The sequence below is a fragment of the Pinus tabuliformis genome, chromosome 7 (genome assembly GCF_031772625.1).
Source record: "Pinus tabuliformis cultivar Carrire ecotype Pingquan chromosome 7, CPIR1, whole genome shotgun sequence".
In the NCBI taxonomy this organism is placed as follows: domain Eukaryota; kingdom Viridiplantae; phylum Streptophyta; class Pinopsida; order Pinales; family Pinaceae; genus Pinus; species Pinus tabuliformis.
Genome location: NC_142293.1, coordinates 1,281,940,040 through 1,281,964,011, shown reverse-complemented (window position 1 = coordinate 1,281,964,011; position 23,972 = coordinate 1,281,940,040). Strand labels below are relative to the sequence as shown.

Genomic DNA, 23,972 nt, shown 5'->3' with positions numbered 1-23,972 from the left:
TATGTTGCATAGTTTCCAACACCTCATCGTTTGCAACTAGTCTTCCGCTTCTTTGACCACCACCACGTCCTCTTCCAAATCTAAAAACCATGTTAGATTTCCTTTTCTAATCTTTGAGATCCTTCTCAGTGTCAATAGGATGCTCTGATACCTCCAATGGTGGGTTGGTTGCAGGTGTTAAGGATAATCGTTCAAAACGAGAAAATATCCCTTTAAGTTTGGGTGGAACTTCTTCTCAGTTTTCATTTGGAGTATCAGTAATCAACCTCCAAATTTAGTTATTTTGCTTAATTAGTAGAACTATTTAATTTACCCGGTATATGGAAAAACTTCATATTTTCCCACACAACCCAAAAGAAATTAAAACCCAATTCATAAACTTATCACATCTAAGTATGGAATTATCATGTGTGCAAGTTTCTATGCGATAACCATCAATCTTCTCTGATCATATGGCTATGATGATTCTTAATCTCGGCTCTCTGCTCTGGCTTTTTCCACTAGATTTAGCACTCCTGCTAAGTTTATTTCTCCTCTGTCAGACTGAGGATATCACTAACTAACTTTGTGATTTTGAAATACATCCAAGTTATTTCAATACAAAGTGAGTGAATATTTAGATGTGACAGCACAAGATTATACAAAATCTAATTCTAAAGGGCTCAAACTGGAAATCAACAAAACTCAGAAATATTTCAAAGGAAATTAAAACCTCTTGGATTTGACCATTCACACAAAAATACACAATGATACAAAGAGATATTGGAATTATTTATCTTTTATTCCTCTTTAACCAAAATTAGTCAAAATCAGTCAAAATCCCTCTCTCATACATCAAAACTTACACATATATCTGTCCATACAACAATTAAGTCCTAAATAAATGGATCGAATCTGCCTAATCCTAGATAATATCTAATCTACATGATATTCTCCGTACGAATCTCAACTAAGACTAAATACTTGAATTAATTACAACGTAATTTAAATCCCCGAATTCTAGCTTAAGTCCTATCTAGAAAGCTCTGTAAAGTGACAGCTAAAGGATCCCACTCCTTTGCTTGTAAACTTTTTTTGTATTTTTGGAATAAAATTTGAAGTCTTTTGTCTTCAAGCTTCATGCTCCTGCATCATCTTTCATGCTAGTTTGCAATCTAACAGTGGTATCAAGTAGGGAATTCATTCAAATCCATAATTCCCACTTCTAAAAATTGCCCTATATTTTTCTCATCTCTTCCATTATTTGTGAATGATCTCTATTGTATCTTCAACAGATTCTATCTAGTAATGCAAACACATTTTTGTTGTTAGTCATTTAATTGTTCTGAGTTCACTCTTGTATCTGCTGTGTTGAGAATCACTTGTAATAGAAACCCTAGTATTCTCCATCTCTTCTACAACCTTTTGAATGACATCTACTCCATCTCATCCACGGCATTTTGAGTGGAATATCCAGTCTGCATGGCATATCCCATCTACATGCATATAAATGGTGTTTTGAGTTAAATGGGAGGTTTATTCATTGAATATCTATTTTTACACCATTTGAACACTCAGTTGGGATTTTGGGTTTGCAATCTTCTTCACGTTGATGAAATTCCTTTGATTTTTAGAGATTTCAAGGAGAATGAAATGTGAAGGATAAAGGTATTCAATTTCCTTCATTGTACAAGATATGGATGACGATAGTACTCCTCACTTTCAAGGATTGTTGTCGAGCAAGAATTACAACTGATATGGAAGCAATGAAAATTATGATCAACTCCAAACTAGAATTACACTATTATGCAACTAGTTAAAAAGTGAGGGTTGTCACTACACTTACATTATCAAATCTCAGATTTATAATTACCAATGCAATCCAAGTGCAGTCATGGTACTTGCTGGTGTGAATTTTATGGAATCACATTTACATACGACTTATCTCCATGAATTAAATGAGTCTACCTTTTGCTATTATATATTTTGGTTTTTTGATGTTATGGTTATGTTTGAGTTAAGTTATAGAGAAGTTTATCTTTTGCATTTTAAACTTTCTTACATTGTGATAGTATAACAAGAAGTGTATGTTGACTTTCAGTGTGTCAAAGAAAAGCCCATGGAAGAAAATGGAAACCTGACATGGCTCATTTTCCCATGTAGTTTCTATTGCATAGAAAAGTCAATTTAAGTATTATATGGATTATATTTAGAGCTTTCCGTTTATACATTAATCTAGATATTTATAGAGTCAAATTATTTTCTTAGAAATGGGTTTTGATAATGATAGTATATAAAATATACAATCACTTCCAGAAGAATATTTATGTTACGCAATTTGTACATTAGATACATTAAGTTCCTAATTTAATCCTTTGAGAAGGCTCTGTTCTATTGAAATTGAATAAAATAAAATTTATTTGATGTCGGAAAACATCAATATCACATTCAAAATCAAGAATAATGGTAACTTTCCAATAATGTTTTCCTTGTAAGTTGGTCCTATTTTAGATACAGATGGCCTTAAAATGTGATTATGGAACCTTCTAATTAGAACTCTCTTACTAAGCATGCACATTATTAGAATGTACCTTGGATCATCTTCTATAGGCCTAGGCACACTGAGCAACAAATCTAGGTGCTTCGATAGGGTAGTGAGGGTACACTTTTTCTTTGGAAGTTCGGCAGAAGAATTATGAGGAAGTAAGAATGGAATCATATTTACCTTCAGTAATATATTCTTAGTGGTTTCCATGTTATTTTTTTTATTTTTTATAGTTTGATCCCCAAGTGAAGCCTTCCTTAGTCTCAATCATAGGAGTAATTTTCCCATTTTTTAATCCTATAATATCTACTTCTATGAATGTACTGTAGAGGAATATGAACTTTGCATTTACAGGTAAGTTTAGAAATTTTTGATCATCTATGGAGAAATAAATAAAAACATATTCTTATAGTTTCATTATAATTCTTTGTGAGTTACTTTCATAATATATAACCACCTAGTCATTTAGTTTTTTGTGGTAAAATAAATAAAGATATTTTCTTGTAGCTTCATTATAATTCTTTGTGACACTACGACATAATATAGTTATTTAATATAAAATCATCAGTTTTCTTTAAATGATCATTTTGTCTTGAAATATTATTTTTATTTTTTATTTTTTTTTTAATTATACTTTCATTTAGAATTTTTTAATGGATTAATACTTTAAAATGTTTTCTTTCTGGAACATGTGAACTCATTGATTCATTTAGATTTTTCTCAAACCTGTTAACACATCGATTGATCTTCCAGTTAGTTCCTACCCATAACTTGTTAGGGTTCTGCTCTGTGACAGTCTTGTTGAGAAATGGCAACAAGAAATTCCAGTTTAATTTTTCCTTGAATTAAAATGTGAATTAAATTTGGATACTATTCTCATAGCAACTAAAAGTTACTTAATTAAGTTTATTAAACTTACTTAACTTAGGAAATTTGAGTTGGAAGTATTTCAATCCTCATATGTATGTTCTCCCTACTTTGTAGGAGTCCAGTATGAGTTAATTGTGAGTTGTAAAATAGAAGACTCAGTTTCACGACTCAGTTTAGTTAAATCAGTTCTCAAACTGATTGAGAGAAGTAATAGTGAGTTAATAGTCATTGGTGTCACTAATGAACTCCACCAATGCTGCTCTAGTGAGCTCAATATTTACTCATCAGAAACTCATGCATGTTGGTTCTGAGAAAGACACAATTGAGACTAGAGTGTAGGGAGAATGTGTTATTTGTTTTAGATTTTTCTGAGTTTCACTGAGAGTCCATGCAATCAGGAACTGATCCTTGAGGGATTGCATAGTTTTTAGAGGATTTATTTCCCTTTGAATACAAGTTATCCTCCATTGGAATTTTTCATTGGAATAGAGACTTGGACAACTTGTGAAGAGGCTAAGATTTTGCCTTGAGGTTGATTATGAGTTGGACATTGAATTTGATGAGTGTTGGGATTGTTCTAGAGAGAACAAGAATTGTAATTTCATCTTGATTTTTCGGATTAATACAAAACAGATAGTGGGGTTTTGAGTTGTGGCTTTCCCTAGATATTTATTTTTTCATGTGCCTTTGATTCTCTTCCTCTACTTATTATTGTTTTCTCAATGTTTATGGGCTTCTACGATAAAGAGTAGAAGTAGATTCTTGTCTCTTGCTTTAGCAAATTGCATTAGCTTGTGAATCAACAAGATTTTCTACATGGTATCAATGCTAAGAACAACATACTAGAGGATATTTCAAATTTTTTGTTTTCTCGGTTACAGGTGAAAGTCGAATTTGCAATACATACTCTAGGATCGGTAGATGGCATTCCATGGGTTGAGGCTTGAGTATGCCTTGGAAGGTAGCTCAAATTTCATAGTATAGAGGGATAGGATGGAGGTCATGCTAGAGGAAAATGGCTTAAAGGAATTTGTTGAACAAGAAATTCCTAAGCCAATAGCTACAGCCGAGTGGAAGAAGTGTGTGGCAAAGGCAAGATGGGTAATCCTTGAGGGGGTTCCATATCATATTGTATAGACTCTCCATGGAAATGAAACCCCACATGTTATGTGGAAAACATTGACGGACTTGTATCAGAATAACAATGATCAGAGGAAGTTGGCACTGATGGATAACCTTCATAAAATCAAGATGGATAAAGGAAAGATGATTCCAAATTTCTTGAACAAGTTCACTCAATGTCGGGATGAACTTGGAAGTGTTGGAATCACGGCTACTGAGGATGATATGGTGAGCCTTTCTCTTCTTCGACTCCCAAAGGGTTGGCATAGTTATCCGGAATTTCTCAATGGTTGGGAGAAGCTGCCAAATTGGGAACGACTATGGTAAGATTTGATGCATGATGAGATCAGTAGGAACACCTGGGATTGCTCTTCATCAAATATTGATTATGAAGAGAACTGTGCCTTAGGGATTAAGGTGATGAAGGGGAAAGGTAAAATTTCCCATTGCAAATTATATTCTTATCATGGAGGTAAGAACAAGGTCACCATGAAAGTTAAATGCTTTCATTGTCACAATATGGGACACTTTGTTAGAAATTGTCCATTGAAGAAGTCCAAGGAGAATTCCTCAAAAGGAGCGGTGGGTGAGGCTTTGGCCTCTGAATTCCAATTGGAATTTTCCCTCATTGTATGCATGGTGTCTTCAATGATGGGAAGTGTTTGATACTTAGAAAATGGAGCTTCATTCCACATGACTAGCAACCAAGAGTTATTCAGTGAACTAAAGGAGAAAGATTTCAAGATGCATATCGAGATGGGTGATGACGGTAAGTATATTGTTACTAGTTTGGGAACTATTAATTTTTAGAGGGAACATGCAACTCCATTCACGTTGAAGAATGTTATGCATGTACCCGGATTTACAAAGAACTTGATATCCATTGCCATGCTTGAGGATAGAGGCTATGATGCGATCTTTCCAAAAGGAAAGGCTTTTCTTCAACACATAGCCATGGGTCAAGTAAAGAAGAGAGGGGTTTGAGTTCAAAATCTTTATAAGATAGAGGTAGAGGATTGTGCTTCTTTAAGTTCAAAAGCAGAAAATATGTTGAGCCAAGACATCGGTGAGTTGTGGCACAAGCGATTGGGTCACTTGTGTCATGGGGCTTTAAATCTATTGCAAAAAATCTCTACCGGTCTTCCCAAAGTTACGCTTGAGCAAGTTGATACATGCAAGGGTTGTACTTTGGGAAAATACACCAAGTATTCCTTTCGAGACAGAGACAGTCGAGAAGATTCTATTCTATAGAGAGTTCATTCAGATGTTTGTGGAACATTCTGGACAACATCCACGACCAAACACAGGTATTATGTTATATTTGTTGATGACTATTCTCGTAAATTTTGGGAATTGTTTATGAAAAAAAAGGATCAAAACTTCACAAAGTTTTGTGAGTTCAAAGCATTGGTAGAGAAAGAATCTAAAAAGAAGGTTAAATCTCTATGGAGTGATAACTGTGGTGAATATGTCTCCAATGAGTTTAAGAACTTCTGTGTAGTAGAAGGGATTAAATGAGAGTTGATGACACCCCATAACTGTCAACAATATGGGGTTACCGAGAGGAATAATAGGAGAATAGTAGGGGAATCAAGGGAAATGTTGCATGATCAGGGCCTGCCACTAAACTTGTGGGTTGAGGTATGGAACACAAAGGTTTATGTTCACAACCTTAGACCACATCGTATACTTGAGATGAAGACACCAGAGGAGGATTATTTCGATAAGAGGCTAGATGTTGGTCACTTCAGGATTTTTGGGTCATCGGTTTATTACTGTGTGACCAAAGATGCACGAAAGAAGCCTGAACCAACAACAATGTTGGGGAAATTTTTGGGGTACACTGATACAACCCACAACTATCAGGTGTACATGTTGACCAGTTAGATGACATTGGTTCACAGGGATATCAGGTTTGATGAGGAGAAGGCCATGAGCGTATCCCTTGAGAGAGAGCTTGAGCTATATATGGATGAGGATATTTTATCTCCTATGGTTGAGGGACCTTACATTCATGTGCAGAAGCCACATGTAGAGGTTTAGAAAGTGGAGACATCGATTCAAGAAGAGTCTTTGAGAGAGGGAAGAAACCGCACTAGAGAGGGTGACAGATTCTTGGATGATGCACGGGAGAATGTGGGGGCACCCTTTTCTCAGCGCAGACATAGTACATCACCAAAGATGTACAATGGTACATGGAACCTATGGGTAAATGTGTTGTGGTAGATCCATCTTCCTTTCAGCAAGCATTGTAGCAACCATTTGGGTTGATGTGATGGTGGTGGAGTATGACTCCATTGTTCGAAACCGTGTCTGGGATGTGGTCCTGAGACCGAAGGACAAATCAATTGTGAGCTTCGGTTTCCTTTACAAGGTAAAGTAAGTTGTAGATGGTAGTTTGGAGAAGAATAAGGCTAGATTTGTGGCCCATGGATTTTCATAGGTAGAGGGGATTGAATATGATTAGACCTTTACTCCTATTGCATGGTAGTCATCAATCATATCTATTTTCGCACTATCAACATAGATGGGTTGGAAGATCCATTAGATGGATGTGAAGACTACCTTCTTCAATGGAATGATTGAGGAAGAGGTGTACATATAGCAGCCCAAAGGTTTTGAAACCTTCTATCGTGAGTCGCATGTGTGCCAACTGAGGAGAGCGTTGTATGCACTAAAGCAAGCACCCCGTGCTTGGTACACTAGGATAGATAGCTACTTCACTGGGTTCAGCTTCATGAAGAATGAAGCATATGAAAACCTATATCACATAGTGGTGGAAGTTAAGTTGTTGATCATTATAATTTATGTAGATGATCTTATACTGACACGTGATGGGAAGCTCATCAAATCTTGTAAGGAGGACCTTGCAAGAGAGTTTGAGATGAAGTATATGGGGCTGATGCATTACTTTATTAGCATGAAGTTATGGCAGAGAGATGGGGATTTGTTCGTATCTTAGGGCAAGTATTCCAATGAGATACTCAGGAGATTCTGCATGGAGAGCTAAAAACCCATGGAGACTCCTCTAGCTGGTAACTAGAGGAAGGAGAATGCTACTTCAGGGGAAGTAGTGGAAGCTACTATTAACAGGTAGCTTATGGGTTCGCTCATGTAATTGATGAACACATGATCAGATATGTGCTATGTACTTAAACAACTTAGTCAAGTGATGGTTAGGCCTACCAAGCTATATTAGAAGGTGGAAAGAATGGATAGAGATATCTCAGAGGCACTACTCAGTTTGGCTTATGGTATAGATGGACAAAGGGAGTGAAGATTCAAGGCTTCACCGATGCAGATTGGGTAGGGAGTCCATTCGACAGGAAGAGCACATCAAGAGGGATCTTTAGTATTTGATGAGTGACAGTTTCTTGGTACAACAGGAAACAAAGATTGGTTGCACTCAGTTCGGCAAAGGTAAAGTACATGGCTACAAGTCAGGAAACATATGAGGATATCTAGATGAGGAAGATCCCGGTTGGCTTGTTTGTCACTAGATGGATTCGACAATGATTTATTGTGATAATCAGAGTTGTATCAAACTCTATGAAAATCTAGTCTTTCATGATTGGTCCAAGAATATTGATATCCAGTATCATCATCTCAAAGATTGTGTATTGAGGTAGATCATGTTGTTAGATTGCATTCCCATACAAGAGCAAGATGCTGACATCTTGAAAAATACGTTGTTAAGATGTCTATTCAAGCTTCACAGAGACAGGATCGATAGTTGATAATCCATTTCTTGTTGAGAGGGAGTGTTGAGTAATGGAAACAAGAAATCCCAGTTAAATTTGTCCTTGAATTAAATTGTGAATTAAACTCGAATTCTATTCTCATAGCAACTTAAAGTTAGTTAATTAAGTTTATTAAACTTACTTAACTTACTAAATTTGAGTTGGTTATCTTTCTGTCATCATGTGTATGTTCTCCCTACTTTGTAGGAGTCCAATATGAGTTAATTATGAGTTCTAAAATAGAAGATCCAGTTTCATGAGTTAATGCAGTTAAATTAGTTCTCAAACTAATTGAGAGAACTAATAGTGAGTTAACAGTCAATGGTCTCACTAATGAACTCCATTAATGCTACTCTAGTTAACTGAGTATTTACTCATCAGAAACTAATGCTTGTCGATTCTGAGAAACACCTAGTTGAGACTAAAGCGTAGGGATAGTGTGCTAGTTGTTTTAGATTTTTCTGATTTGTACTAACATTGCATGCAATTAGGAACTGATCCTTAAGGGATTGCACAATTTTTAGAGGCTTTGTTTCCCTTTAAATACAAGCTATCCTCCATAGGAATTACACATTGGAATAGAGACTTGGAGATCTTGTGAAGAGGCTAATATTTGGCCTTGAGCTTAATTATGAGTTGGATATTGAATTTGATGAGTGATGGGATTATTCTAGAGAGAACAAGAATTGTAATTTCATCTTGATTTTATAGATTAATAGAAAATAGATAGTGGGGTTTTGATCTATGGCTCTCATTGGATATTTATTGTGTTATGTGCCTTTGATTCTCTTCCTCTATTGATTATTGTTTGATCAATGTTTATGGGCTTCTGCTGTAAAGATTAGAAGTAGATTATTGTCTCTTTATTTAGCAAATCGAATTAGCTTGTGAATCTGCGGGATTTTCTACAAGTGTTTTATTTCTCCTCAGTGTTAGGCGTCCATGCCTTGTCTCTGACAAATCTTTGTACCCTTTATTACAGGCAAATGTTTATGTTTTCCTTTGAAGTTGCTGAATTTATTTGTCGAGTTAACTTATTTGTGTTAGCAGATCTTATATTGAGAACACCTTGGGGTTAATACATGGATTTTCATCTTAATTATTTGGTGGTTCTTAAGAATTTAGTGTTAGTTAAGCAACCACTCTTTCCTCTTAATAACGGTTATCACTTGTTCTGGTTTTTATTTTTAAATTCCAGGGCATGGAGAAATTTACTAATTAAAAATTCACTTGGGTATATTTATAGATTACTTTTAAAAATTAATGAGAAATTATATAAATTGAATGACTGGTTTAGGATTTACCATTTCCAAAAACTAGGTATCCTTCGATATCTTTTTATGAGAGTCCTTATAGAGAAACTATTTCACTGAAGGTTTCAAGATGGACTATATGTTGAAATATTTTTATCGGAGTCCTTATAGAGAGACTAACTAACTCAATATTTAAACATCTTAAAACCAAATCAAAATCAAAGTCTAATGATTGGAGCTTTCTCGAAGAATGCTTTGAATGTAGACGTATAATTTACAATGATTAAACACTTTCATTGCATTTTACACCTTAGGTGTTTTTCCAATGATTTTATTTCTTAAGCTTCTCAATATTCCAAAAAAGATTAGCTAAATTTTCCTTGTGAACTTATAGCTTTCATTTTTAGGATTGCATACATAGTTATCTGTAGTCAATGGCACAACTAATTTTCTCCAAACCAATTTAGGGTATTTCTTCTTAAAATACTGACAAATTAGCTTATAACCTATGCATCTCATAGGCCTTTTGGCATCCTGGGTCTTATTTAATTCATCATTGAACATCATATATGTTGACATGCTTCTAGAGAAAATGTTGATTCTTTTTTTCTAATGTCATATAATTTGGTATGATCTGAATCTAACATCTATGATAGAGGGTTAGAATATTATTTGTGACAAGTGGACCCTAGTGTAGGTTGCAAGGGTTTGATAGGCCATACTTGTTATTTTTTGTATGGAATAGCTCATTAGGGATTTCTAATTTCACATATTGAAATGAAAATTCATTTATCATCAATATTCAAATAATATATGCAGATAAAATTATGGAAGAATGTTGATATTACATTTTCCTTTCATAATGTCATATATGTTGTTATAATGTGAATCTAACTTCAGCAGTATAGGGAAAATTTTCCTAGTATTGTCACGAGTGAGAACCCCAGAGTAGATTCCAAGGGTTAACGTATAAGGTCATAACTACAATTTTAAGTTTGGTGTAGGTCTATTGGGATATATTAATTTTTACATACTAAAATGAAAATTAGTCAAAATCTTTGACCCTTGAGACAATGGACTACAAATATTATTGAAAATTATTAGGGAGACTATGCTTTTTCTTCTCTTGAAATTTGTAAATATGTTTCATTTTTGGCACTAATGAAATTGACTTTTTGCTTTCCAGGAGAGAGTTTCAAGTCGAAGGTAAACGAGGTTTTCGATTTGTGCAGTTTAGATATGATCATGGATTGCAAGTTAGGGAAAATGTTTTGGAACTTGGTTCTATCAAGTGTTATTCATTATTTGGTTTAGATCTTGGAATCTTGATTATTCTGAATTTTAAAGGTTATATAGTTTTACTTTGAAGAGGAAAATATATGCAAGATTAAATTTAAATTTTGTGTCATAGGAAACCTCATATTACGTGAAGGATACATAGAGGAACACACTTCTATTAGAACAAGTATATTATTTGAAGTAGGTTTGAATTTTTTATATCTATAGTGGGTTTGTTGGATTTGGTTTCAATATGTTCAACCATGTTTGCTTGGATATATTCAAAAAGGAAAAAATATTAGAACCATTTTTAGTTAGCGTCAACCTATTTTCGAAGCCCGTTACTAAACAATAGTAGCAAACTAGATCTTTTCAATCATAGGTTTCTAAAAAATAGTTACAAAACTAAAAAAATAATGGAGTTCCAAAGAATATATCTCCAAAACCTACTCCAACATCAATGACTCTGTATCAAGCCACTAGAATAGCGGGTGGGAAATCAAGTTGGAAACGACTAGACTGGGCTATTCTAGCACCCTCCTCCCACATCTACCCATGCAATTGGCAAATTGAGGTAAACATTGGATGAAGAGTTGCTATCATATAATTCAACTTCATATGTAGTAGTTAGGGAAGTGGAACTGATGAAACACAGTCAACCTGACCTTCTACACATGCAACAGAACCCCTAGGAGCTATCCAACCCAACCAACTGACTAGCCCTTTAAAATGACTTTCTTGTACACTAAAGCCTTAGTCACTCCCTTGACATGGGGATGCATGTGACTGTGACCCTCCATCCACTCCCACAATAAGCCATGCATGCGACTGACGACTTTTCCAGGTAGTTCTGTGTTAGTGACTCTAGATTTTGTGCCACTCTTTTAGGTCTAGGACGCAGGCCACTCCCCAAAACTGCATGAAACTTCCAGAAATGAAAAATAACATCGAAAAAATGATATAGATGAAAATACTTGAGCAGCGACTTGATTTCACCCTACTAGCCATGACAGGGATTTCGTCAAACATGTCACAAATATGCATTCTACTGGTTTAAACAATAGATATACACATATGGGTTTTACACTTATCTAAGAGTCACTAAGAAGAATTTCTCCCTCATCTCAATAATTTCATTACCATCTATTAGCCATATATTAATTGTAAATTTAGTGATAAACCAAAACATGATGAGGGCCATACATTTTCACTGTCATAAAACTCATCCATAACTAATAGAAATATCAAGGATATATGTTGGGATGAGGTCCCCTGGGTCCAATTTTGACTAAATTTTGTAAAAGTATCCACATTTTAAGTTGTGGAGTGTGAAACATGCAGATTACTAGGAGTCAACTGGTCTTAGCATGGTCAAAACCCCTTTGTTTTTGTATTTTTTTTAGATCTACCCATGGTTTGTGGACCATGGTATTGAAATAGGAAAAAATATATAAAGGGGTGTCTCGGAAAGTCTAAGGAAATCAATCAATGAGTCAGATTTGATATGTTTTGAGTCTGTAAGTGTAACATATTTCTTTATTTGGGCCAAGGGAGGGGGGGTGTGGGGGGGGCCTCTTACTCCTATGATCATGGATACCTTGGTAAGTCTACAACTGAGTGCATGGGCCCCTGCAACTGTGTGCATATGGTATAGACATATATGTATTGAAGATCTGGAATAATAAAGGAGTATTTGAAGCAAATATATGTCTGAGCTATATACTTATGTGTTTTTTGTATTTACGCTAAATTGAATTCCATTTATCTATAAGGTTGTCTTAATTATTCCGCGGAGATCTGGATCTACCGTTGTATGTTATTTTCTGCATAACTAGACTCTTAGGTGAAGTTCATAACTGTATTTCATTTAGAGTTGCTTTATTTGAGGATCCATCGTATGGTCCTCTAACTAAAAACTAAATCTATTTAATTTAAACAAAATAAGAACTGAAATAACTTATTTATAAATCAACATTTATTTGATGACAATGTACAATTAAAATTTATTTACAACATATCAAACAAGTAAAAATTTCATTACAACCATTTACATAAGTAATTAATAAACAAAAGAATACCTATTCCAATAGCTTCATTAGGATAATGTTATTTCTGTTGGGATGCTCCTCTTGACTACCCGATTGAATTTACCTCCCAGCCAACTAGGAATGATTTCCTAGCCTAGGGAACCTCCACAAGTTCCCTAGAACTCTGAGCCCAAGTCTAACCAAATTTAGTGTGTCCAAGTTAAACAAACACTCTCAAGATCCAAGTTTGTATTCTCTCCTTTAACTCTCCATTCTCTCCCTTCTCTTTCTCCACATTCCTCCCTTGAAAAGAAATCCTCCAAACCAAAACCAAGAAAAAGGATCTCTCCCCTCTCCTCTCATCATCCTTCCGCTTTTATGTATCTTCCTCACATCCACCTCAACCACTCATCATTAATGTCATGACTACCTCCTCATACTTTCATTTAGTACCCTTGACTTTTCTTACCATATCTTATTCAAAGTAGATGTGATAAGACACCTTGGGATATGGATATTTAATTTGGAAATTAATTCGAGAAGACCATATCTTCTCGAAGCTAGATTTGAAAATACATCTCCGGATATGGATATTTAATTTGGAATAAATTGAAGAAGACTATATCTTCTCAAAACTAGATTTGAAAACACACCTTGGGATATGGATATCTAATATGGAATAAATTGGAGGAGACAATATCCTATCCAAAATTAAATTTGAGAAGACAAGTTGGGAATTGAATAAAAACAATAATAAAATTTATATTAGTAAAATAAAATTACAATTTCACAAATGTAGGTATATACCAATATTTTTTGATAATTATAAGTCAATATTTTCAGGTCAATTAAACACTAATAAAAATTAGCATGTTAAGATTAAGTAGGGCATTACAAACACCCCTCCTTCAGAAACTTCATCCCGAAGTTACAATGGAAAAGATACAAGGAGTTTGAAATATGTTTGACAATAAGGCATAGAAAAATAGAGAGAGTTATAGTAGTAAAAATTAAGTAAGTGAGACAATGATAGCACCTCCCATCAAGAGTCTCCAACTAATATATATCCTTCTATCCTTCCTAACCTACTTCTACTCCCACCCTATCCATCCTCTACAACTATATATTATGGCATCGGCTATACCAATCTAACCACTGATAAAACCAATATGGCAAAGCCATTGACTATATCGACCTAAATTCCCTAGCCGAAAACTCGCAATCGTCATCATGCATCTAGGGGAGCGGGACCATCACTGCCCTCCCATGATTCCAGGTTTGGAGGTTACACTATGGGAAATACCTCCACCCCTCCTCACAACTAGGGTCAACAGCCTAATATGGACCACACTACATCGCTTGTTGGATATTTGTCATCGAATAATCCAATGAGGTAGTGTTTTCACCTTTCCTCATTAGATGTCTAAACCTTCCCCAATGGAATAGTAGATATTTGTTATCGTATATTTCATTCCCATCTGTAGGATAGTTCTCATGCATGGATATATATAACAACAAAATATATATAAATAAGTGATCTTAAACATCATGTTATTAAGTCTAGTACCCACGTGTCAATTTGTAGTTCATACTGGAAATAAATCTTACTTTAGATAAATCATAATTTCACTAAGTCATTCATTAGATACATCATATCAGCTTAAGCCATACATGAAGCAAAAATAACTCTCACAAGTCATGCACTAGATAAATCATAACCAAATAAGTCATACATTAGGTCATACATCAAACATTTCAATCATCAATACCTAATCCATCTAATGACTTATATAAGTAGTTTCACCTGTCCAACTAAATGAATCAATATTACATAGTGTTCATAAATGAATAACATGAAACTGCAAATAGAGCCTTATTATAGGTAGCTATCTAATTCAAAATGGGCATCACAGATGCTCAAAACGTGAGGGGTAGTCATGACGTATAGTCTCTACATCCTCCCAGTTAGCAGATCCTGGGCTATACTTGTCCCATTGAACCTTAACCTGGTCCGCTATGCAACGTCTAAGCTATGGAACCCTATGGTCCAATATGTGTAATGGTTAGACCATTATGGTTCCCATGTCGAATACCTACAATTCCCTCCAATCCAGTGTTTTAGATTCATCAGAAACATAATGTCATAAAATAGATACATGAAAAACATCATGATTTTTATGCAAATCGGGTGGCAGTACAAGACAATAAGCAATTGGTCCAATCTTCTCCTTGATTCTAAAAGGTTCTATAAACCGAGGTGACAACTTTGTCCCTTTTCCAAACCAAATGGTGCTTTAGTTGGGTCGGATATGAATAAAAACTTGGTCTCCTACTTTATAACTTCGATCAGTCCTATGGAAATAAGCATAACTCTTTTGTCTATCTTGTGCTTCCTTTAACCTTTCTCAAATCTGTCTTACCTATTCCTCCATTTCATGAACTGATTTTGGCCCAACTATTACTCGATCCTCCAACTTTTTCCAACTCAATGGCATCCTACATGGGCTCACATATAGATCTTGATAAGCAGGCATCCTGATTGAATTGTGGTAAATTTTATTATAGGAAAACCCTACCAATGGTAAGTACATTTCCCATTGGGTTTGATTATACATGACATACATTCTAAGTGTATCTTCCATAACCTAGTTTACTCTTTTAGTTTTCCTATATATATCTGGATGACATGCAGTGCTCAGGTTCAACTGTGTCCGTAGTTCTAGCTGCAAACTTGTTCAAAACCTAGATGTAAATCGAGAGTCTCTATGAGAAATGATCTTTGTGGGTAACCCATGTAGTCGAGTAACTTCACTTATAAAAAATCGTGCCACATCAGTAACATCATATACGTCCCTCACTATGATGAAATGGTCACTTTTGGTCAATTTATCAACTACAACCAATATAGCATTTGCCTCTATGAAGTGAGTGGAAAACCGACAACAAAATCCATAAAAATACCTCGCATTTAGACATAAAGATGTCATGTGGTTGTAGGAGTCCTGTTGTATGGCAATGATCAACCTTCACTTGTTGACATTCGATACATTTGGTGACAAATTGGACTATGTCATGCTTCATACCTACCCAAAAGAAGAGTTTCTTCATGTCCGCATACATCCTCTTCACTCTAGGATGTGCACAATAGAGTGTTCTATGTGACTCTTTGAGGATGGTTATTCTTATACCCCCTTCCTAAGGTATGTACATTCTCCCTTGAAATCTCAATAGTCCATCTGTTTCAAGGACATATCCCTCAAACTTTGGTTCTATCTGCTTCCCACTATGGAGTGTTGATATAACCTTTAGATACTAGCTATCTTCAAAGAGTTTCTCCAACGCACATTCCCTTAAATTGACCCTCAAGGCTACTATGGAGAAGGTTTGTGGCCTCCTTCTTAGTGCATCGACCACCACATTCTCCTTTTCCTTAATGTATGAGATCGCAAAATCATACTCACTCATGAATTCGCTCCACCACCTTTGTCTAGCATTCAAATCCCTTTGGGTGAAGAGGTGCTTTATGCTTTGATGATCTGTTCTTAACTCAAATCTTCTCCCAATGAGGTAGTGTCTCCACAGTTTCAAAGCTAACATCACTACTGCTAACTCTAAGACATGGGTAGCATACAACTCTTCATGTTTGTTCAATTTTATAGATTCGTAAGCTATTACTCCACCTTCTTGAATCAATACCACTCTCAATCCTTGCTTCGAAGCATCGGTGCATATAGTGAAGTCTTTTTCCATGTCTGGTACTCGAAGGATCAGTGCACTAGTTAATAACCTCTTTAGTTCAGTGAATGCAATGTCACATTCATATGTCCATTCATACCTGACCCCTTTTCACTGTATTGTGGTGATGGGTTTTTCAATCCTTGAAAACCCTTCCACAAACCTTCGATAATAACCTAATAGCCCCTTAAAACTATGCACTTCATGAACATTTTTCATTACTGGCCAATCCATTATGGCGTTAACCTTTTCCAGGTCAACTAAAATCCCTTCTCCTGAAGTGGGGTGCCCATGATAATGAACTTTCTTCTAAAAGAAGGAACATTTTAACCATTTTCCATACAATTGATTTTCCCTTAAGCAATCAATACAACCCTTAGGTGTTTTTGATGCTCTTTTTCATTCTTGGAATACACAAGAATGTCATCTAGCAAGACTTGCACAAATTGGTCCAAATACTTCCTAAAAACACCATTCATGAGGTTCATGAATAATGTTGGTGCATTGGTCAAACCAAATGGAACAACTATGAACTCGTAGTGCCCAAAACGGAGTTTGAAATGCAGTTTTTGAGATGTCACCTTCCTTAATCCTCAATTGGTCTTATTCAAATCATAGATCAATCTTTGAGAAAATTGTTGCTCCCTTCATTTGATCAAATAGGTCATCTATTCTAGGTTTCAGGTACCTATTCTTTATTATGGCTCCATTCAAGTCCCTATAATCTATGCATAGCCTTAAGTAACCATCCTTCTTGTCAAAAAAAATCACTGGTGCACCCCAAGGTGAAATAATAGGTTTGATAAATCCCAAGTCTAAAAGCTATTTAACTGTATCTGCAACTCACAAAGTTTTGGAGTTGTAATCCTATAGGGTGTCTTGGATATTAGTTCTGCACCAAGTTTTAGGTTGATTGTGAAATCAATCTCCCTTAAATGAGGTAATCCAGGCGATTCCTTAGTTAAATCATCCTTGAGCTCTAAAAAAATTAGGTGTTGATCTAGGGAGGGTCCTTTCTCGTCACTTACAGCCTCGACCACACATAGTTTGCAACCTTTTCAGAGACAACATTTTACCTTCATCATGGATATGCATCGCAAGGACACTCCTCTCTTGATTCCACAAATCTCAATTGACCTACCTTCATCATCTAAACAAATCACCTTCTTATTGAAACAATCTACCAATTCTCGATGAGCTTCTAGCCTGTCCACTCGAATTTTTACATTGTATGTCCCCAATGCTATGACATATGCTTTCAACTTAGTTATACACACCTCGAGGTTTACCTGAAATTAGTCAACACTAGGTCCTACTACTTGTTTTATCCCAGAAGCCACCTCAACTTGCTTAAAGTCATCGCACTCATAGGCTGCCAACACACATTTTTCTAATGCAACTAGTGAAATGAAACTATCCGTAGCACCTTAATCAAACAAAATTTTAACTTTTACTTTGTTTATCAAACCTAAGGTTTCTACCACGCTACATTGGTGTTTAGCTTGTTGGTTATCAACTTCTGCATAGATTTGATGGTGGCTACTTGCTCCCCCCATTGGTTCTTTTCCTTCTCTATGGTTGTTACCAGTGTGTATCTTAAGACAGTCACACTAGTAGTGAGGTCCCCCACATCCCCAACAAGTGATGCACGGTATACTTTGTACAGAATGTTGTCCAGTTATTTGGAAAGAGTTCCTTCCCTTAGTACCCCTGCCCCTACTTATTGCTCCTTGTGTATGACATTGATTTGCATGGATCCTTGAAGCTATAGGTGAAGCTGCACTAGTAACCATTGAAATCCCCACTGTTGGCACTCTGGGTACAACCATGTTTCCATATGGCAGTGGCCTCAAACTTCCCCTACTTGGGAAGGTACAAGGGGCCTTCCCCATAAACCTTGGTTATTGTGGAAAAATGGTTTTGTTTCCACCATTTAAGTCTAAGTGCTCTTCAACATAATGAGCATGTTCCACAACTTCTGCAACTGAGGATGGTTTCCACATCTGCACGAGTGCCCTAATCTTAGGGTTCAATCCATAAATGAAACAATCTCCTTGCCACTGATCAGTATCCATGTAGGAGACATACTTGACCAATTCCATGAATCTAATCTCATATTCTTCTACCATATGATTTCCTTGTAACAAATCATGGAAGGCTCCTACCTGTTGTTCTTCATAATATGTTGGTAGGTACTTTTTCTTGAATCTCTCCTCAAATAACTCCCAAGTAACTTTTTCTGGAGTGAGGTGTTTTTGACGCTCTAAGTTACCCCACCAATTTAGAGCACTATCTCTATGTTGGAATATTTTTATTTTAGCTTTTGAATTGGAAGTATAATTCCTTAGTGCGAAGCACCTTCTCATTCCTTCTAACCAGGCTTCTGCGCGTTTGTTGGCACAACCTCCAGCAAACTCTGGGAGCTTAATCTTTTGGAGCTCCCTAGTAATGTCCTCAATTGGAGGTTCTCTATCAGAGTCTCTTGATCCCTCGATTGCCCAACCCTCAGGGAGGGTGCTCCACTTCCACCTCAGTTGTTTGGCACCCTCTTAAAGTCTCACTAATTTCTCATAGGGAATGCAAGATGAGAGCCAACTCTTGTGATGGTAATGGGTTATTTGTAGGAGGTCCTTGCGATGACCCTCCTTGACCTTGATTTCTTCGCACTCTCACCATTTTGAATTGTTTAAATATTTGTATGATACACGAGACTTATTAATTCAACTTATGACTTGTCCACTCTTAGGTGACTCACACACATGTATATAATGATAGCCATAAGTTTTTCTTTTACTATGCTTGTAAACAAGCATTATTAATATTGAGTAGATTCCCAAGGATCTACCAAATCCTCTCCCATTGATATCTAAGCAAGTGCTATGACTCACTACTAGTCACCCTCAAATATCTTTAGATATCCCTAAACAATCATCCTAAATCCATCTTATATATTTTGAGCATTCACATAAACATTAAATTACCATTTTTAATCACATTATTATAACTAGGTGTCCTCTTGAAATTCCATCAACAATGCTAGATTAGTTTTCAAAGTAGATGCCTAACTGTCTCAATCAACTCAATTTTGACATTATTGTTAGATATATACTATGGGAACACGAATTAAACACCATTGACTCTGGGAGGTTATTTTGAATCCAACCCCAAACCAAACAAGTAACGAGTTGTTGGCCTTCATTACATATGATGTATATTCATGCGTGAACCATAACCCCATTGCAAGGGTCATTGACCCTTTATGAATAGATATGTAATTATATTGAAATTAATAAATATTCAAATTAACCTTCAAAATTGGTGTTTCAATGTATAATATGTATAAGTTTAAATGTATAATATATATAAAAGGGATTAAAGTCGTTTCAAGATTATAAATATATATATATAACCACAAATCTATATTAAAATAACTTTAAAAATAAACCACAATGTATCACGATATAGTTTGTAAGTGGAGTTATTTTAAGGCTTAATTTCTCTTACAAAGGTTTTGGGACGGGGTGCAGCCCGTTAGATGAGCGCCTCTGCTTTAATTTCTCGGCATAGGATTCAGATGATGATTCTTTAAATTCTTGTCAAGAATTTAGTGGATTGGATGAATTATGTGTGGGAGTAGGTTGGATTTGTACATTCATCTAGCGGGAAGGAATTTACTGGAATACTTTAATCCAAATGGAATTGTAACTAAATGTAATCACGCCTTGAGATATAAGTGCCACATTTAATTGACGATGCCTACCGCATGGTCATATTTGCAGATCATGGACCCGTCTTTTTGAGAGGGTGATTAAATCTCACCCGTAGGAGAAGATAACGACATATCAAATTCATTTTTGTTTGATAATTTTGTACCTATGAGATTCATATATTGCACAATCCAAATACAACAATAATTTTTTTTTTTCAGGTTGTTTTATTCGTTTCAGGCTGTAATTTCAATAAATTTGTTACTGAATTTTGTCAATTTTTTCAGGTTGTTTTATTCGTTTCAGGCTGTAATTTCAATAAATTTGTTACTGAATTTTGTCAAAGTTTGGCCAGAAATTTCCATATGAAAACACACAAGCTCGGCCCTTTAGGTTTATCATAATGGGCTTGCAGTCGGTCAGGTTTGTGCTCCTTGAATGGTTGGACGCATATTTTCTCTTAATCTATTGGACAACCTGATGAAATCCGGTCTTGGTGTTATGTGACCAACACTAATTAGCAACAACCTCACCATCTCCCACCGCGTGAAAAGATCCGTAAATACTGTATTCATTCGTTATCCCTTTGCTTTGTATAATTATATTTGTCTCTAATAATCAATCATCTATCACATCTGGGTCAATTAAGCTGGAGTAAATATAGGCCCCAAGGACACTCACCATCAATGCTCGGATCAACAAGCATATTATTTTATTCATATAAACATCTAGAAATTAATTTTTTGATGTGAAAACCTTATTGACAATCATGTTGAATGACACACAGGGCTGCTATCTCGGCTCGGCCCGTGATCGTGTCTTATGGGCTTGCAATCATAGTGCCATCTCATAGCTTTCACCCAGCCGGACGGTGAGGATCTTCCAAGGAAATCTGATGGCGTGAGTAGATTATGTTTTCACTTGGTTGGGTGACTTATTTTGTTTTCATTTCCTCGTTTTTATTTTTTTTGGCTGCAATTGTTGGAGAGGGTTTTGGCTTTCTCTACTATGGCTCTTCCCTCTTTAGAAATTGCAGATGAAGGCTTTTACTTACATCCTTTCCCACACAACAGCCCTCGTGGGTCTGAGACGGAGCTTCTTCCTCTGTTTCCCTTGGAGTCCCCTCAATAATCAAGCTCATAAACACTTGGGAGTTCTTCAGCTTTCGTTTGGGTTGTTGCTTAGTTTTTGCTGCGGTATATGCTTAAATGCTTACTAGCATTGTCCAAGACATCAGGCCTATTTGTGTGAGGATTTTCAAAAGCATGGATGACTCGTGGGGACATTCTTGAATGAACTTTTAAATGCTTCAAGATCATCGGTTCTATAGTAATTCTGTATTTCTCGAATTACTTTGTCTCCCATTCGATGTGAAAGGCTCTATTTAAAAGTAGAATCTCCTTGACCAAACTTGTAATTTGGTTGCATTAAATTAGTATTTCAGACTATCAGAGAGAACTCGTTCTCCTTCTTTGGCGCTCCCTTATTTTGTATCCGTGGTAGAAGCATTGTATGGAGCTTGCCATATTAGAAGAGATAACAGAGTCAAGGAAAGAGCTTTCATGTTCACCAGATTGTGTAGACAAGCATTCCCAATACATTCCTCACTAGCCTCATGATCATGACATCCTCTTGCTACTGCTTTCTTCGTTCGACGTTCTGCGTCGGTGGGAAAAAGGGTTTCTGGAACTGGGCAAAGAATATACTAGCGAGCTACGGGTTAGGGTTTGAACTGGATTGTCATTGTTTGCAACCAATTTCTTCTAACATTGCGTAACCGCTAGTAATGAATCCTCCTTAGAAATATGGTCAATCTACACCGCCGGCCCTAAAGAAGCTGTTCCGAGCAGATCGTAAACATGCGGCATTTTGGTGGAGAGGTCACCAAATATTACACCAGTGCGCGGTATCATCATCTATACAAAGTTAGGTTTCCGCAAACACCACTGATTTGGTTGGTGTTTGTATCTTATTACTTTAATTGCTATCAATATTACCATGATAATGAGGACACTATGGTGCCTAAGAATCAGAGGACGAACCATACGTTTTATGAATATGGAATTATATTAGATGATTAGGATATTGTTTGGGAAGTTTTATTTTATCCCTATTTGTTTATTGCATCGAGGCTTTGAATATTGAATATTGAATATTTCTTCGTTTTTCTTCATGGCTAGCTCCCCTCCCTGAGATTATCCTACCTTTACCCTGTACTATAGATCCATACTCACCCCAGATTTATTAATCAAGGAGGCAGACTAGCAAACAAGCTTTCATGTATTGATTGTGGGTCCATATTCAATCGAGAAAGTATTCAAGCCCACACACAATGTGTCTTTGAAGCAGAGAAATATGGTCCAAAAGGTGAAGTAATGGGTATCAAGAATTTGGGAGCAAAAGAAAAACCTAATGCAAGTGAGAATGTTGATGTTGATTTGAGTATTGGGTTGTCAACTCGCCCTCCCTAGGCTTGCAGTCTTTGCAATGTGAAGACCACAAGCAGGGAAACTTTGTCACTACATTAAGAGGGAAAGAAACAAAGATCAAAAGCCAGAGAATTTTAGGCTAGCAGTATATTGAATCAAAATGTTGAGCCATCTTCAAATGGAAACATTTCTCTTGGTAATCAGGGCAGTATCCTTCGCTTGAAGGAACAACCAAATGTTGTTCATCGACAGAGTGAGGAGAAGCATACAGTGGTTAAACATGAGGAAGACGAGCTTCAGGGTTCTACCAATGGCAAGTAAGATAGTGCACCTGATTCAAGAAAGGGCCCAAATATTGACGAAGAAAAATGTTCCAAGAAGAGGAAGAGGAAAGGAGATAAATCCAAGTCATTTGATTCTATGAATGTAGAAAATAAGCAAGATCAAATAGGGCAACAAGAGATTCACTCATGTGGCAGTGATCAAACTACGCATTTATCAGCTGCTAAAGAAGGAAAGGGTTATAAGTTTAAAAAAATGGATAAATGTGACCCTCTGGGTAAAAGTACCAATGAGTTTGATCAGGTGAGGAAAATAGGTGAAAATGGGAATGGCTTGGTAATGGAAGGTTTATTACTAATGAATGATGCCAAGCAAAATAAAGAGAAACCAAAAAGGAAAACCAAGTACACTAATGAGCTTTCTAACAATGAATATTGTGAGCTTCAGACAAGAGATCAAAGTGATGCAGTTAAGGATACACATGGCAGTGATAAAAGAAGTTCTAAATTGCGAGTAAAATGGAAAAAAAAATTCATTGAATGAGTCTTAAAATAAAGTCTTGAAGGAAATTTAATATTGAAGAAACCGCAAAAGACAGTGATTCCTCTTGCCATGAAGGCCTTTGAGAGAGTTGGTGTTGCTACATATGAAAGCAATCTAAAGGATGAGATCATGTTCAAGGTTTTGTGTGGAAGAAAGACAAGCTTGAGGTCTATTTTGGAAGGCAAGGAAATTGAAACAAGGGGCTGACAACTACACAATGGAGATACTTTATCCAAGAGATGAAAGAAATCCTGGTTATAAGGAAGCTAAATAAATTCTATTCTACATGTATTTGTTGACTATTTTAGTATGCAAAGTCTTCGCCCTAATGATCACATGGGTGTAAAAGAAGGAAATTTGGCATGAAAGGAAACATGCAAATGGTGTCTTTTGTAGGTTCATTTTTTCATTGTACTTTAGGATCTTTTTTGTATTTTTTTTTTCAACATATCACAGTTAATA

General features: G+C 36.0%; 1 pseudogene; it reads left to right on the top strand.

Moving 5' to 3' along the window:
* Window positions 1-22,115: 22,115 nt before the first annotated feature.
* On the top strand, window positions 22,116-23,510 carry LOC149252185 (uncharacterized; annotated as a pseudogene).
* The last annotated feature ends 462 nt before the right edge of the window (window positions 23,511-23,972 follow it).